The sequence below is a fragment of the Phascolarctos cinereus genome, unplaced genomic scaffold (genome assembly GCF_003287225.1).
Source record: "Phascolarctos cinereus isolate Bilbo 61053 unplaced genomic scaffold, phaCin_HiC Scaffold_726;HRSCAF=1367, whole genome shotgun sequence".
Classification (NCBI taxonomy): domain Eukaryota; kingdom Metazoa; phylum Chordata; class Mammalia; order Diprotodontia; family Phascolarctidae; genus Phascolarctos; species Phascolarctos cinereus.
In genome coordinates this window covers 212,952,974-212,971,015 of record NW_027556098.1, presented here as the reverse complement: position 1 = coordinate 212,971,015, position 18,042 = coordinate 212,952,974, and positions in this window count along the sequence as shown.

The window sequence follows — 18,042 nt, the reverse complement described above, 5'->3', positions numbered from 1 at the left end:
GGGTGTATATAGATGTGTGCGAGTATGTGTCTGTATACGTGTTTGTGTATGTAAGTATATGTACCATCCCCATGGGGATGTGTGACTGGAAGGGGGATCTTCCCTCCAACTCCAGGACAGCTGAGATTTCCTCCAACTCTTCCTATCATTCAGGATGACACTTTTAATTGGCTGCTGAGCTAGAACGCAGTAGACAGACTAAAGAGTCCATTTCTGTTTCTTTTCTGCATTGACTCTCTCGACTTCAGAGAGCCGTCCTTACAGCCTCAGCTAGGTCTGCAGGAAGAGAGAGTCTGAGGGACCCAGTCCCCTTTGGTAAATGCATGAAGTTCCAGCTCAGCAGTGACATCATATCAAATAAGAAGTCAGAGGATATCTTCTCTTAAGTGGGGGGTAGGAGAAGAGTCATGGATCCCCAAGAGGATACTATAAATGTTTCTTACAAGAGTTTATATATCTGGATAGATAGATATTATAGTCATAAAACAAAATAAAGCTGGTAACATACATTATATATAGTTATGTATATTTATATATGCACACATATAAGATATATACACATATACAAATACATACATCTATATCCTATCAGAGTTATAGGAATCTGCCAAAGGTTGTGGAAGTAAAGTTTGCTTACAGAGACATAGAGAATATACTCTCTTATGCATGTCAAGAAGGGAGTAAATTTCTTAAGTTCTGAGTTGTGGGTTTCTGGATATGTTTTTTGCATCTTTTGGAATCAGAGAATTTCGGAATTATATCAGACCTCAGAAATCATCTACTCTAACACATACCCTAAAGGAATCCTCACTATAACATACATGACAAGCATCCAGCTTTGGCTTGAAGACCTCCAATGAGAAGGAAGCCCCCCCACCTTCCAGGGTAACTCATCCTACTTCTGGACAACTCCAATGGTGAGGAAGTGCCTCTTGCCATCGACCTAATTCTTTCTCCATGTATCTGTCATTCACTTATTCTGGTGGATATTTATTGCAGCTCTTAAAAAAACTGGAAAGTGAAGGGATGCCTGGTAGTACCAGATCTCATACTATACTACAAAGCAGTTAATTCTTAAAAATGATTTAGTACTAGTGTTTTGAATACATCTTTCCATTTTTTCTATAAGAAGAGCACTAGAGGGGCAGCTAGGTGGCACAGTGGATAGAGCACCGGCCCTGGATTCAGGAGGACCTGAGTTCAAATATGACATCAGACACCTGATACTTCCTAACTGTGTGACTCTGGGCAAGTCACTTAACCCCCTTTGCCTCACTTTAAAAAAAGAAGAAGAAGAAGAAGAAGAAGAAGAAGAAGAAGAAGAAGAAGAAGAAGAGACTTCATCATACTTTTAAAAAAAGTCCAGGTAAATTACACTGGAGGATATCCCCAGACCTACCAATTTTGTGACCCTGTCAGAAAAGGAAATAAAGTTAGTTTTCCATAACTGGCTCTTGATAAAGTCATACCGGCTTTTTGTGATTGTCGCTTCCTTTTCAAGATACTCACTAACCATCTCTTTAATATGTTAGAAAAAAAATTACCAGCCAGCCATAGAAGTCAGACTCAGTGGCTTATGGTGTGCAGACTCTATTCTCTTCCTTTCTTGAAAAATTGGGCCAACATTTACCCTTCTCTAATTCTGCTCTGTTTCACATCCTCAATATCTTTCTGATATTGCTGACAGAAGCTCAGCAATCAGATCTCCAATTAGCAGCACTCCCCTGAAATCTAAGGCCTGTGCATTTTAGCACTTAGTATTTAAAACGGAACTATTTAATGAGAACTTTAAAGGCTGAGAGACTCCTGAAGGATTTCAGGAAGGTGTATGGTGCCAGTACGACCCTACCCCATACCCAGAGTATAAAGGGAGAATTGGGATTTCTCAGAGCTCTATGCCTCTGGAGGCTGATGTTGGACAAGGTTTTTGCTCTTGCCTTCAAAAGCACAGAAAGTACAATAATTTGACAATAGTATTCTAGAATTTTATTTATCCTCATGCTTTAATAGAGACATTTCTCTAGGATCAAATTTTCCAACATAATGTGAGGGTGAACTGGGGGAAAGTGAGGAAGAATTGAATGTCCTTGTTTGATATAGATTCATGCGGCTGTTTAGGAAGGGTAAATAACTTGCCTGATTACTTGTGACAGTACAAGAAAGAGCCCAGTGTGCAATCCCATTAAAAAAAACCTATTGATTAAGCCCATACTATGTAGATGACATAGTAGAGCATCAGCCTTAAGGTCAGAAAAGACCTAGGTTCAAGTCCTCTCTCTGACACATACTGGTTGTTTCACTCAACCTGCATTAATAGGAGTTTCCTCATCTGAGAGGTCCCTATTCTACTGAAATCAAAGGTCCACTCCCTATTCTTTATGTGTTAAGGCAGTGAGCTAGGTGCTAAGGATTGTTATTCAGTCATTTTCAGTGGTGTCCAACTCTTTGTAATCCCATTTGGGGTTTTCTTGGTTGAGATACTGGAGTGATTTGCCATTTCCTTCTCCAACTCATTTTTACAGATGAGAAAACTGAGGAAAACAGGGTTAAGTGACTTGCCCATTAAGTGTCTGAGGCCAGATTGGAACTCAGGAGGAGGAGTTTTCCTGACTCCAGGTCTGGCACTCTATGCTTTATATGTTATATAACATATTATATAATTTTTATGTTATATAATAGCAGAGAGTTAAAATAAAATATTTAAATAAGCATAGGCTAGAGTAGGCACTGGACCTGTGATTTCCCTGGTATAAGGAACTTCCAGGTGAGGAAATAACTCTCTTCCAATGCTGATCAATACCTCATCTGCAAGTGATAGTCTTGAAGTTGCCTGGAGTATTGAGATTGTTATGTGATTTGCCCAGGGTCAAAAAACCAGTGTGCATCAAAGGCAGGATACGTGAAAATACACTACTCAGCTAAAATATCACACTATACACTGCCCTAATATTATTTGTTGGGCTGCTACTATTTTCATATTTGTGTTATTTTGTATGTGTGTGTGTGTGTGTGTGTGTGTGTGTGTGTGTGTGTGTGTGTGTGTGTGTGTGTGTGTGTGGCAGGTGACTTTTTGACAAGGCGAATTGAACCCTAGTGACATCAAACATTCAAGTAACATCTTCTCCATCAACTATTCTCTCCCCACAGCCCTATTTCTACCATACTTGGCCATCCCAAATGAAATGTATCTCCCCTTTCTAGAATGCATCTGTTTCAAAAGTGGAAATAAATTAGCTGTCACACCAGGCCCAGCTAATTCCTAGCATTACAACCAAGCATTCTTTGCTTGTAGCCTAATGCAGATGGGGCTAGAATTTGTGCCACGAGCAGTGCTGCTGAGAAAGGCACCCACATGCGGTAACCCTCACTACCACTGTAATTTTCCCAAGAGGGCTCAGCTAAACTGAGAAGGGGTGCTCCATCACCACTTAGCTCAGAGCCCCAAACAGCTTCAAAAATGGAAAGAGAATGGAATGTCTGAGGTGAGAATACTGAGTAAATAAAAGATTTCTTAACCACCATCACTTTCAAAGCTGTTTGGATACAATTGAAAGGAGAGGCTCATGTTTGATGCTGGAAGATGGGTTGCTTCCAGTCACTCCTGTGGTAAGATAGTATAACCCAGCTTCTTGGAAAGAGGGAAAAGTCCTACTCCCAGCCATGTTCTATTTAACAACCCTGTGCCTTTAAAATGGCCATTTCCCGCCCCACCCCCCAACTACCCATCCACATGAAAGTTTGGGCTAGGAAAAGTGGGGGAGGGTTTTTGTTTTTGAGAAGGGGCTTATTTGCAGAAGCCATTTTAATAGCGGATATAGAGTCAGTTTTCTGTCCTGGAAGAGAGTCTCATCTGGTACAACAAACAAAACAAGTTGTTATATTGGATTTGCCTGCATGAGATACAATGCCAGAAGCCTGGAGGAATGAAATAAAGCAGTGGGAGGCTCTCTGCTTCCCTTCAGCGGGAAGGTGGTGGCTGACCAGTTTTTAAACCATTGTGACTCCGTCCAAAGGAAATCAATCGAAAAACTTTAAACATCCTAATTTGCCATTTGAACACCGGGATTCTCATCTGTTGGAGGCACCAAAGCCATTTGATCTACTCTGTGTCATGCTAGAAAACCCTGAGGGGATTTCCCCACTTGAACATTTCATTTTTATTTTATTTTATTTTATTTTTTGAGGAAGCAGATTATTTAAGGCTCTTTTCTGCACCAAATCTTCACACCAGGCTAAAGGCAAGCCAGTGTGGACAATGCTATTTGACTCCAAACTGTGCTTTATACCAGTGGCTCTCACACTCTTTGGTCTGAAAACCCTTTCACACTCTTAAAAGTTATTGAGGACCCCAAAGACCTCTTGTTTATTTGAGTTACTTCTATTGATATTTACCATGTTAGAAATGAAAACATCTTAGTATTATTATGAGAAGAATTTTGACCTCGTTGACCCCCTCACTTTGAGTGTAGGAGAAAGAGACAGAAGGACTAAGATAGCATATGCCAGAGAGGTACAATAGAAAAAAAAAGCATCAGAGTCAGAAAACCTTGGTTCAAATCCTGGCTTTGCCTCTTACTAAATGTCTGATCCTGGGCATGTCACTGGACCCCGTTTTTCTCACTTGCAAAAATGAGGGCTTTGGCCTAGATCTCTTTCTAGCCCTGAATTGTAGAATCTCTGATTCTACAATCCTTTGATGAGGGAGGCAGGATTAATTTTATTATTGCAAGTATATTCTGGAGGTCTTCATGGTTGAAAGGATTTTGTTATGAGAATTTTAGTGAGGTGCGTGCTCTCCTGAGTGAATCTAGAATCTGAGAGGAATAAAACTAATCTTTTAGATAGGTAATAATGGGGGTCTAGAAGTTTGATCCCAAGAAGAAACATGGGACTGCACCTTCCTTCCTTCTTCCCAAAGGTGGGAGACTATGGAAGTAGGACATAGCATGCACTATCACACTTGATTAGTGTCTTAATTAGTCTTCTAAACTGCTTTCCTTCCTCCTGACCCCTTTCTTTTTCATTCTTTGTTATAGAGGATTGGTACTCTGAGTAAGGGAAGGACACATTGGTAAATGACGGTGAAATAAAAATAAAACATATCAGATTTTTCCCCCCTTTTACTAGGCAAGGGAGTTAAGTGACTTGCCCAGGGTCACACAGCTAGTAAGTATCAAGTGTCTGAGGCCAAATGTGAACTCAGATCCTCCTAACTCCAGGGCCAGTGCTCTATCCACTGTGCCACCTAGCTGCCCCCAGAACTTCTTTTTAAAAGAAACTGTATATCATGATCCGGACCAATGGTAGGATATTTCCTTCCACAAACATCCCATCTTGTCCACTCCAATATTCCATAAAATATTCAATCATTGTCATTATTCCTACCCACTTTTCCCAATATTACCCTGCTCATCCAGTCTTCTTCATCCCTTCTAACTCTTTTCATACCCACGTATCCAAGAAGATGCAAATGTTTTCCTGTAAAAAGTACTCTTAGGTTTCTTTTCCAAACAGAGACTCCCAGAAAATGTGAATGAGGATATTAAGCTCTCCTTGATCCCTGCTTGCTTCATCCTCTGGAGCACAGCCAAATTTTTTGGCTTCTCCAGGCCAGGAATCATATTTTATTCATCAATGTATCTCCAAGCTGCCCCACACAGCTCTTCAAACCTTGAAGAAGAGGATTCTGAGTCCATAGCTATGCTTTCCCAGCACTAAAACCCCCTAGTATTAATCATTCTGCTTTATTTGGTGGAAGAAAGTGTTCCTGCTTTTTCTTTGGACAGCAAGGTGGCACCATGGAAAGAGCACGGGACCTGTAGTCCAGAACACTTAACTCCAAATCTGGTATCAGGTACATACTAGCTTGACTGTGTGATCCTTGGCAAATCATTTAACTTCTGTCTGACTCAGTTTCCTCATCTACAAAGGAAAATAATTACAGCGCCTTCCTTCCAGGGTTGTTGTGAGAATAAAATGAGATAATATTTCCAAAGTTCTTTGCAAACCTTAAAGTACTATACTTTTAATTATTATTATATCTCTAGCACCTAGTTCAGTGTCTGGTACCTAACTAGTGCTTAATTAATGCTTTTTGAGTGAATTAAGATTCACTTTGAGTCAGGACCTTTACCAGACACTCAGACACTATAGTAGGAACACAGAGTGAAGATTCAGCAAACGTTTCATGAATTGAACTGCCATTGATTTCCCACATGATCTTACAATTATGGCTAGTACCTCCTGGTTTGGCCCTGAATGTGCCAGTGGCTCTGGGCACTGTGGAAGAACTCTTTCCCACCTGTTCTGATTTGGTCCCATCCAAGAGACACACACTCTGGTCCTCTGGGGGCTGTGAGCAGAACTGTTCCTTTTCAGTGCTCCCAGGACCAAAAGAGGCTCTCAGAGCTTTACAACCAGTGAAAATCGTCACCAGCTTCGTAATTCTGGCACAACATGTCTTTGCTTTGAAGTCTGGCTGCTGACTTTTACAATTCTATTTTTAAAATGTATTAAAGATGTTTAAAAGTGGCAGAGACTTCCAATAAAAGTTGGGCTGCCCCAGAATCAGGATGCTGGTCTCAATTTAAGTGCCTGTTAAATAATAGTCTATCCATGGAAAGAGGGCTCTAAGAGATTGACCAAAAAGCTCTGACTGAACTGAGGCTTATTATCCAATTTTTCTTTTTGAAAAGGCTTCAGAGGTCAGCCTTCATTCTATGTATTCTTTTACATATAGCTTTATTCCCTTTCCCGAGACCAACATGAAAGAACAATTGTGAGTGTGCTCTCTGACTCCGATATTACTTTATATTTAAGGATCGGGATAGACTTGTGATTTTGATATAGAGGAATTTCTGGGTGAGGAAACTCCCTCTACCAATGAAAACTGGAGTTTTCTCTGTGACTTGTAGTCTTAGAAGTAAGTCAATAAGCATTTGTTGAACACTTACTTTGTGATGGGCATCGTACTTAGTTATGGGAATACAAATACTAGTAAAAAGAAATGTAGTCCCTACCCTCAAGGAACTTACATTCTAATGAGGGAAAACACATAAAAGAATAAAAGGGAGGGATGAGGAGAAGGCAGAGAGAGGAAATGATATGTGACTTAGGGGGCAGAGGAACTCAAGAGTATAGCCTGGAAGAAAAAAGGATTCTTAACATGGACCAGGGGTGTGTGTGTGTGTGTGTGTGTGTGTGTGTGTGTGTGTGTGTGTGTGGTTGTGTGTGTTGAGGAACAGGGGTCCATTAACTTGAATAGGGAAAAAAACCACACCTTTATTTTCATTAACTTTGTTTCTTTTGTATTTTATTTTATCCATTTAAAAACATTATTCTGAGAAGGGATCCCTAGGCTTCACCAGGCTGTCAAAGGGGAAAAGAATAAGCATTTATTTAGTGCCTACTTATGTGTCGTGCAGGCACTTACAAATATTATCTAATTGTATATCCACTATGCCATCTAGCTGCCCCAAAAATGTCAAGAACCCTTGTCTTAAAAAATTGCCTAAAGTACTCGCCTAGGATCACACAACAGCTGGTATATGTGTGTGTACACATACTTGCATATATGTGTTCACTCATGTATACATATATACACGTATGCATGTATTTACACACATGCATACTCACCTATACATATATGCATGCATGCACACTCATATATATATATACATATACATATATATATGCATATATATATACATACATATATGCATATAAACATATACACATACAAATGTGTATATATATATATATATATATATATATATATATATATATATATATACACATATCAGAGGCAAAACTTGACTCAGTAACTTTGTATTTATTTTGTATATATTTTCTGTTTATATGACTGTAATTGTTGCCTCTTCTGGTAGAATGAAAGCTCCTGGAGGGCAGTATTTCTTTGTATCCCCATCATATAGCACAGTATCTTGTACCTAGCACTCTAGTCTTATCCTCTCCACCTGCTAACCTCTCCAGCTCCACACTCCTACCATACCTGGCCTGAAGTGAAACAAAAGAATATGTGCTAATGGGGCTTCTGAGTCATTCCTTCTTGAATAAATACATCAGGGATAAAAGCAAATCACAACCGATATTATGCCAAATTCTCCACACACTTGTCCTCCAACATCTACAGCTGAGCCCCTCCCCAGCTTCCAAATCCTTGGTTAATCCTTTGGCAATATATATTGTACATCTACTCTATGTTAACTTAACTAGGTTTTACAAGGGAACAAAAAGGCAATTAAAGACGTAGAAATGAACAGGACATCAGAAAACTCCTTCAGCTCATTTTGTAGATGAAGAAATTGTAGATGAAGAACTAGCTCTGACTGAACTAAGGCTTATTATCCAGTTTTTCTTTGAAAAGACTTTAGAGGTTAGCCTTCCTTCTATCTATTCTTCTATACATTGCTTTATTCCCCGAGACCAACAAGAAAGAGCAATTGTTAGCATTTTCTCTCTCTCCCTTGCTAAAAGTCATATTAGGAGTAAGTAGCAGAGACAAGATTCAAATCCCATATCTCTGCTTCCAGAGTTGATGTTCTTTCTGTTACATCACAGTGTCAAAAACCAAAATGAAACCAATTTCTTACAGATGGACTGGTGATTTTTATCACTGTAGAGATCTCCTGGTGTGGAAACTTCCTCTACCAATGAAGACCAGCAGCTCATCTATACCTTACAGTTTTAAGAGAGTTGACTGAGTCACTTGGAGGTTAAGTGACTTGCCCATAATCACACAGCCAGTACAAATCAGAGGCAAGATTTAAATCTGAATCTTCCTGACTCAGAAGGCAGTATTTGATACGCCATGTTGTTTCTCAGTAAATATTTTTGGGGTTTGTTCCTCCCTCCCAGCATATGTACATTGTGGCCTCTATCAAAGGCCAGCACTGGTACCTCTTCAGGACATAAATGGGACCCTGGATTCTCAAAGACTAGACCAGTAGATTGCAAGCTCCCACAGTTGTACAAAGCTGGAAAGACTTTCAATTGTTGCCCAGTGATAAGTTCAATTCTTGTTATATGACTACTGAGCTAGCCAAATTTAGAGAAGCAGATTGGCTACATGGTGATGAATTTTTCAGCAGTATCAATTTTCAAAGACCTCTAAGTTGTAAGAATGATTCAGTTCAACATAGCACCCTATTACAATAATTATCCCATTTTAAGCCTAGGGACAATATAATGGCTCCACAGGTCTCCATGTCTCTCTTCTCAAGTGACATCAAATGAAATATTTGTAAAGTACTTAGAACAGTGCCTGGCATATAGTAAGTGCTATATAAATGCTTATTTCTTTCCCTGAGGTTCTTTTCTTTCTCTGCTGCTTTAGAGAGTTTATATTACATGAAAAGTTAGGAATTCAACCTCATACCTATCAGATTGACAAATGTTGGAGGGAATGTGGGAAAATGAGACTTTAATGCACTGTTGGTGGAGTTGTGAATTGATTCATCCATTCTGTAGAGCAATTTGGAACTATGCCCAAAGGGCTATAAAACCATGCATATCCTTTGACCTAGCAATACCACTACTAGATCTGAATCCCAAAAGAGATAAAAAACAAAAAGGAAAAGGACCTTCTACTATATGAAATTATGAGCAGAATGCTCTCAGAAAAACCTGGAAAGACTTGCATAAGCTGACAACAAGTGAAATGTACTGTGTACAAAGTAGCAGCAATATTGTAAGATGATCAGCTGTGAATGACTTAGCTATTCTCAGCAATACAAGGATCCAAGACAACTCTGAAGGACTTATGATGAAAAATACTATCCAGCCCCAGAGAAAGAACTGATAGTGTCTGGATACAGATTGAAGCATACTTTTTAAAACTTTATTTGTTTTTCTTGAATTTTTTTCTTGTCTATGTTTTCTTTCACATGACTATTATGAATATATTTTGCATGACTAGACATTATATGGAATTATTTGCCTTTTCAATGGGGGTGAGTAGGGAGAAAGGGAGAGAATTTGGAACTCAAAGTTTTAAAAACAAATGTTAAAAGTTGCTTTTACATGTAACTGGGGAAAAACAAAATACTAAATAAAAGCTTAAAAAATATTGAAAGTTTAATCACTATCACTTTGAGCCCCCAGCCATGAAAATGTCTAACAAGATACAAATTTGACTTTCTGACTCAATTTCCGCTTATATTTATCTCTTGCTTTAGGGTGTTTATATTACATGAAAAGTTAAGAGTACAATCACTACCACTTTGAGCTCCCAGTTATGAAAATTCTTGATATATAGGCACAAATTTGGCTCCCTGACTCAATTTCCACTTACATTTACCTCTAGCTAACCACAGGTTGAGGCAAAATTAGGTTACCAGAAAAAATTGGGTAAAGAAGCATTAGAGTGTATTACAATATGTTTTAACACACACAATGAGAAGGAAAGTTGGAAAAAGAGCAAACCATTTCTTAGAACTTCCTTAGGTCTTTGAGGAGGAGGGTACCACTGATAGCATCAGCCCAAGTCTTCTGCTTCAAGATGATAGTAGGAAGGGTGATCCTCTTCAGTCTCTTCTTTTTCTGTCACAGCGCAATCCTCCTTTTTCTTGTTCTTTTTTCTGGTTACTACTGAGCTATCAATTCTTCCAGATGAAGAAGATGACGTCCCTCATCTTTCCTCTCTCTTGCCAGACCTTCTGGATCTATTTAGGGTTCTGAACTATCTCCTGCACTTAGTCTCCTCAGGGTATGGCCAAATCCCTCACCCAATCAAATCAAATTTCCTGTTGCACCTAGTTGAAATGTCTTTGATTGATTCAAGGTGTCCAGGCCTTGTGCACACCTGTTTCAGATTGGTTGATTCAATCAAGCAGTCCTCTCACCTGACAAAGTTAATTACTTTCAAGTGAGATAGAGTAATCAATGCAGTCCCACCCTTATGCAAGCATTTATTAAGCACTTATCAGGCGCTAGGTACTGAGGTATAAAAACAAAATTGAACAGCCCCTGCCCTAAACATATATTCTACCAAGGGCAAAACAATATGTACACAAATAAATCCATAGAAGATAATTTCAGGGGAGGGGAGAAGCAGTAACATCTGAGAGAATCAGAAGTGGCCTTTTGAAGGAGGTGGTGCTTGAAAGGAGCCTCAAGATATCTAACTATTCTGGGAAGAGTGGAAAGAAAGTGTTGCAGGCATGATGAGCAGCCTGCAAAGTCACTGAGGTGGGAGATGAAATGTGTAAAAGTAGGGGTGTGCTGATTAATGTTTAACCACTGGCTCTCTGGAAAGAAAAATGTATGCACAGCATGTTTTTCAGTCTAATCTGTATTATTCATATTTTCCCATCGATTCCTTAAATCTAAACAATTAACAAAATTAAGAAACCAAGCCCTGACCTATAGTATTTGCCTGTTTCTGAGGTATAAATGCTTACACTGAAAATTTAACAAGAGGTTCACTTTGGTCATTTTGAACTGACTCTGGCATGCTACTGTGTAAAGGTGACATCAGTGAGGCAGTTTGATTGGCATGTAAAATCCACATGAGGGAGTAATGTAAAGTTGGTCTGGAAGGAAGGTGGAGTCAGATTAGGAAGGGCTTTAAATGCCAAGCAAAAGAATTATCATCTGCTTTAGCAAAGGAAGTACGTACATCAAGAAATCACAGATTCTTGAGCTACTGAAGTGTTAACAATGAATATTATAGATCCTTAAAATGAAAGTATTAATATGGTGCAAATAAAGAACAACATCCAGATGGTTGGCACTGTGTAGACACAATATTTGGATGACTGATTGGATTCCTTACTTTCATTCACATGTTTTAGCAGTTGGCAGATGCAGCTCAAGTGCCACCAATTTTTTCTTTGTGACATTTCCCCACAATCATCCCCTTCTTCCCAAATCATGCCTCCTTTCTTTCTTTCCTTACTCAAAGGATGTGAAGACCTCTTCCTTGCCAAAGCTAACCCCTTGATCTTAGACCTTCTCTATGCCCTGGGATCTTGCCCCATTAATCATCTTTTCCCTCTCTCTTACATATTTTGGGATCATGGGGTCATAGACTTAGATCTAGAAGGGACCTTGGAGATAATCCATTCCACTTTTCTCATTTTATAGAGGAGAAAAATGAGATCCAGAGACTTGATCAAGGCCACGCAGATAATAAGCAGTGGTTGAAATTGAATCCAGGTCCTCTGGATCAAGAGGCAGAGTTCTTTTCACTTTGCTATGCCTTCTGTTCCTTCCTCTTTGTTACTTCCCATCCTCTCCAGTGTACAAACATTTTTAAGGTTCACCTATCATGAAAAAAACCTTCCCTTGATCCTGATACCCCAACAAATGCACCCCTCTTCATTGCTGAACTTCTAAAAAATAGTCTATAAATCCACTGATGCTAACTTAAAAAAAAAAACCTAGCAGAGTGTAGAAAGCACTGGATTTGGAATCAAGAGACCTTATTCTCATGCCAGGTCTACCACTTACAGTCTTTGTGACCTCAGGTAGATGGTCAAGCAGGTAGATGACCTTCCTTTAGAGTTCCTCTGGACCAGAGGCCAAACTTATTTGGCCTACCACCCCCTTTAAAAAAAATTACTCAGTGTCCCACTTGGAAACCTACTTTAACCTTTTAATAGTGTTTTTGAAATTTGCATCATTTCAAAAATATATAAAATATATTTTTTTAAAAATGATGCATCTTAAAATTAATAATTTATTGTAAATTTGTGGGTTTTTCCTGCATTGAAATTTTGGTGACTCAGTATTGCATCATGTAACTATATAGTATCATATAGTAAACAAGTCATTAAGTGCTACATATATTCCTGCTGATCGATGCACACCAGACTTCCTGACAATGTGCAACATGTTTGCCTACCAACACTGGCTTGTTAAGACCTTTGGCAGACTTGACCACTGATAGGTTATAATTTGCATTTTGTGTGTTTATTTGGAAAATAACATAATCACTATGACTTTAACTCTGTACACAACAAGTGAAACATGTATGAATGTTTTTCAAAATTTTGTCTTCTTTTTCCTTATGCTTCCACTGCACCTTTATTTTTATTCAATGTCCCCGCAATTGCACCTGAGGCTACTACCACCTCCTCTCATCATTCCCAGGGGGTGGTATTGCCCACTTTGGGAACCTCTGCCTAGACCTTAGTTTCTCCATTTACATAACAAGAGAACTGGACTAGGTGATTTCTAATACTCCTTCCAGCTCTACTAACCTTGTTCTCATTCTTCAGCCTTTGCTATCTCCCTTCACTTCTCACCAGGCTGTACCCCTCTGGACTTCTCCTTTAGATTGTGAATTCCCTCAGGGCTGGCACTATCATATATAGTAGGCACTTTAAAAAATACTTATTGACTAACTCCTCCATCAGGCCCCAGAAACCTTTTCATCTTGGAAGATCCTTTCAGCCCTGGAACTCACCTTGGAAGTATTCTTTGCCCTGGAGCCCTCTAGTTAGAGGGTAGAGGACCCCCCTTAGGACTTCCATTTAAGAAGGGAACCCCAATCAGCTTTTCCTTCATTTCCTATTGGGCTACACTCCTCTGGATTTCTCCATCATGTCCCCTGACCCTAGCCCTAAGTGCCCTGATACCATATATGTTCTTCCTTACCTTCTGAGCTTCCTTTTAGGTGCTGTCTTCCCCAATAGAACATAAGCTTCTTGATGGCAAGAAGTATCTTTTTGTTTTCAAATACTTGTATTTTCAACCTTTAGCACAATTCGTAGCACATAGTAAACATTTAGCACATGCTTCTTCTTTTTGTCCTTTAGTTTTCTTTTTTTTAAATTTTAAAACCTTTTTAATTAAAGATTTTAGTTCCAAATTCTATCTCCGCTTCCTCCCTCCTTTCCTCCCCCTCCCTGAGATGGTAAGCAATCCGATATAGGTTATACATGTGCAATTATGTAAAATATTTCTATATTAGTCATTTTGTACAAGAAGACTCGAATAAAAGAAAAAAATGAAAGAATGAAAGAAAGTGGAAAATAGCATGCTTTGGTATGTACTCAAATAATAGTTCTTTCTCTGGAGGCAGATAATATGCTTCATCAGTCCTTTTGGATTGTCTTGGATCGTTGCATTGCTGAGTATAGCTAAGTCGTTCATAATTCTTCATTGAACAATATCGCTGTTACTATTTACAACATTCTCCTTCTTCTGTTCACTTCACTGTACATCAGTTCATATAAGTCTTTCCAGGTTTTTCTGAAATCATACTGCTTGTCATTTCTTATGGTACAATAATATCCTATTACACTCACATACCACAGCTTGTTTAACCATTCCCCAATTAACAGGCATCCTTTTGATTTCCAATTCTTAGCCATCACAAAAAGAGCTGCTATAAATATTTTTGTATAAATAGGTCCATTTCCCTTTTTTGGGGGATCTTTTTGAGAAATAGACCTTGCAATGATATTGCCAGATCAAAGGGTATGCCCAGTTTATAGCCCTTTGGGCATAGTTCCAAATTGCTCTCCAGAATGGGTTGAATCAGTTTACAACTCCACCAACAATGCATTAGTGTCCCAGTTTTCCCTCATCCCTCCCAACATCCAACATTTTCCTTTTTTGTTATATTAGCCAATCTAAGATATGTAAGGTGGTGCACAGAGTTGTTTTAATTTGCATTTCTCCAATCAATAAGCACATTCTTCTTGACTGACTGACCTATTAAAACTTTCTCTCATCTCCTATATCCAATCTGTTGACAAGTCCAGCTGATTTTACCTTTTAACATCTCTCATATATTCCTCTTTCTCTCCTCTGCTGCCACTACCACCCTAGTGCAGGCCCCTCATCACATCATGCCTGACTATTGTAATACTTCTTTGTTTGGTTTTCTTGTCTCAAACCTCTCCCCACTTCCCATGTCTTCAGTCCATCTTCCACTCAGCTGTCAAATTGACCTTCCTAAGTGTAGGTCTCAACATGTCAATAAACTCTAGTGGCTACATCACCTCCAGGATGAAATACAAAAGCCTTAAAGTTTGGCATTCAAAACCTTTCACAACCCATCCCCCTCCTACTTGTCCAGTTTTCTTATACCTCTTTTCCACCCCCCTCAATCCCCTCCACCCCAATATACTCTGTAGTCCAGTGACATTGGTCTCATAGCTGTTACTTACAACAAATATTCTAGTATCTCTTGACTCTGGGCATTTTCACTGGTTGTCTTCATGCATGGATTTCTCTCTGTTTTCATCTCCACCTCCTGGCTTCTCTGTGTTCCTTCAAGTCCCAACCAAAATGCAACCATCTGAAAGAAACTACCTGAACTGGGGGAAAAAAAAACTTTTTACAGCAAGTTTCTCTGATAAAAGCATCGTTTCTCAAATAAATAATAAACTAAGCCAAATTTGTAAAAAAAAAAAAAAGAGCCATTCCCCAGTTGAAAAATGGTCAAAGGCCATGAACACAGTTTTCAGAAGAAGCCAAGGTTATATCAATGGTCACATGAAAAAATCTCTAAATCACTACTGATCAGACAAATGCGTATTAAAACAACTCTGAGATACCAACTTATACTTATCAGATTAGCTAACATATTAGAAAAGGAAAATGGCAAATGGTGGAGGGGATGTGGAAAAATTGGGACATTAATGCACAGTCACTGGTGGAGTTGTGAACTCCTCCAACTATTCTGGAGAACAATTTGGAACTACTCCCAAAGGGCTATAAAACTATGTATACCCTTTGACTCAGCAACACTACTACTTGGTCTGTATCCCAAAGAGATCAAAGAAAAGGGGAAAAGGATCTATTTGTATAAAAATATTTATTGCAGCTCTTTTTGTGGTAGCAAAGAATTGGAAATTGGGTATATGATTGTAATGGAATACTATGGTGCTATAAGAAATGACAGAGGCAACCAGGTGACTCAATGGATAGAGTGCTGGGCCTGGAGTCAGGAAGATCCAATTTGGCCTTGAGCACTTCCTAGCTGTGTGACCCTGGACAAGTTACTTAACCTCTGTTTTCGTTAAGCCACTGGAGAAGGACGTGCCAAACCATGCCAGTATCCTTATCAAGAAAACTCTATTGATACGAGTTTACAAAGAATTGGATGTAACTGCACACCTGAACAACCACAATATAAGAAATCCCAAGCAGGATGGTTTCAGAAAAACTTAGGAAGACTTATATGAATGGGTGCCAAGGGAAGTTAGCAGAACCAGGAGAACACTGTACACAATAACAGCTATATTTCAGGATGATCAGCTACGAAAGACTTAGCTACTCTGATCAAGACAATGATCCAAGCCAGTTCCGAAGGACCTGTTATGAAAAATGCTATCCTCTTCCAGAGAGAGAACTGAATTCTGAATTGAATATTGAATTGAATTCAATTGAATTGAATATTGAAACATACTATTTTTTTTAAAAAAAGCTTTCTTTATTGTTATTGTTTTATTTTGGTTTTGTTTTCTTTTATGACATGGCTAATCTGGAAAAATGTTTTGTATAACTTCACATGAATAATCAATATCGAATTGCTTGGGGAGGGAGAGAATTTAGAAGTCAAAATTTTAAAAAAAATTGTTTAAAAACATTTACATGTAATTGAGAAATATTTGACAAAATAAATAAAAATTCTTTTAAGAGAAATTTTTCCTGATCTCCCTTAATTTGTGCCTTCTCTCTATTGGTTATCTCCACTTTATCCTGCATATATCCTGCATATATAATTGTTCCCAAGGCTTAACACATAGTAAATATTTGTTGGCCAATTCTTTTCTTTCCCTGTATTATCCATAGATACCTCTGGAATCCAAAAAAGTGGTGAATTGACCTAGAGGCACACAGTGCAAGGGAAAAGAATATAATGACCTAAATAATTTAGAACCTTTAATAATTTCATAAGAGTATAACCTTTTTGAGGGCAGGGACTCTTTCATTATTGATTTTGTATCTCCAATGCTTGACATATACATGCTTAATATAATGCTTAATATAAGCTTTTTGATTAATTGATTAAGAATTGGCCCATAATCAAGAGTCAGTTGCATGTATGCCATCTCAGCAGGCTGTGTTCCTTTAGGAAACAACTCCACCCAGTCAATCTTAACAACAGATCTTTAGACTCACCATGGCATCAGGGACTGTGCAATTGAGAGTAGAATTAGGCAACTATATGGACCAGTACTAAAGTTGATATGATAGGATTGACATGCCATGTCAATAGTAAATTCTTTCACTAAAATGGTTCATGAGTATGGGTGACTGCAAATAGTTTGGGCACTATTTGTAAAATGTAACAACCAATTTGAAACGAATCACTCAGAGAGTATAAACTCATCTAACTCATATTTCATAAGTCCCCCTTTTATGGGTCTGTGTCTCAGGTTAGTTCCTTAGATCAAGGACTACACTGGTTTGGGGGTAGCTGGCTGGGGTGGTTGCATTATATTATATTTAGTCCTGTCTTGCTCAGTGTGATTTTATGTACCAATAAAAATTCATGCAGGCTGAAAGCAAGGTTAGTAGTAACCCCGTGGCACTGAGCAATAGGGGAACTCTTGCACTAATGTATTATTTCAGTGAGATCTGAAAACCTTAGAACTTCCTGAATCTCAGCACTGGAGTGTCAACATTTCATGATATTGAAAGAACAAATTCCCTCTATAGAGTAGTGATAGATAAGGCCAGAAAAAGATAGATGAACTGATTGAATTGCTTTTATACCATTAAATAATTAGGATTGCTAACCATCAAAAGTTTCAAAAGTTCAGTTTCAGATCTTCATTCAAAGTTTGGAAGATATTTACTAATAAGTTTTTAAAAGTACTTTATATATGTTATTTCATTTGATCCTCTTAACAGTTCTGTTTGGTAGGTACTATTCTATTATCTCCATATTACAGGTTAGAAGAGAGATAAAGTAATCTTAGCTTTCTTGCTTAGGGTCACATAGCTGGTAGGCATCTGAGGCAGGATTTGAACTCCAGCCTTCCTGACTCCAAGCTTGGTGTTCCTTCATACATACCACTTTCTAGAAACTTTTCCTTAGTTGTGTTTTTTTTTTACTTC